General features: G+C 33.2%; 1 protein-coding gene across 5 annotated transcripts in view; it reads left to right on the top strand.

Annotated features, from left to right (window-relative positions):
- LOC106871315 (uncharacterized) overlaps positions 1-710 on the top strand; it is a 399,672-nt gene that overhangs the window by 380,714 nt on the left and 18,248 nt on the right. The window lies entirely within an intron of this gene.

Below are 710 nucleotides of genomic sequence, written 5' to 3' on the forward strand. Positions count from 1 at the left end.
ATATATATATATATATATATATACATGTACATGCACAAGTGTATTATATTGTGCCTGTCTGTATGCAATAGATAGATAGATAGATAGAATGGTGTAAAGTCTGTTAAAGTGTTGGATTTAATCGTCTTTTGGTAAATCTTTTGGCTTTCAATACTCTGAGTTCAAATCCCACTGACGTCTTTCAGTTACCCGGGCTCGATAAAACATATATGTTTTATTCCTTTGCACTTACTCTTTATGGTTTTCTCGACTGTGGTCAGGCTTATACTACAAGCCACCGGTGGTGACCACTTTTTAATGAAATCTCTTTGATAACAATAACCGGTCGATGAAATTTCTACTGGTTAAAAGCTGCTTCTAGTGTGTATGTATGTATATATGTGATCGTGTATGCTGTACGTTCCTTTTCTCCATTTTCTTTCTTTATTTTTCCTTCGTTCCTTGTATAATCCTTTCTTTCTAAAGAAGAGCGTATACTCGAAACACAAAAGACTTTTTCCTTCTTCTCCACTCCATTTCCTGAGCGTAAACCTAATACGATCTCGGTACCTTGTTTTCGTGTCATATATTTCGCATCGTATAATGCATGTATTTTAATATAACATATGTGTACATACATATAATATACTATATATACACGTACATTAGAGCATTTTAGCTCTCATTTCTCGCAATGTAGTTGTTTCTAACACGTCATATATATATATATA

Source organism: Octopus bimaculoides, chromosome 11 (genome assembly GCF_001194135.2).
Source record: "Octopus bimaculoides isolate UCB-OBI-ISO-001 chromosome 11, ASM119413v2, whole genome shotgun sequence".
In the NCBI taxonomy this organism is placed as follows: domain Eukaryota; kingdom Metazoa; phylum Mollusca; class Cephalopoda; order Octopoda; family Octopodidae; genus Octopus; species Octopus bimaculoides.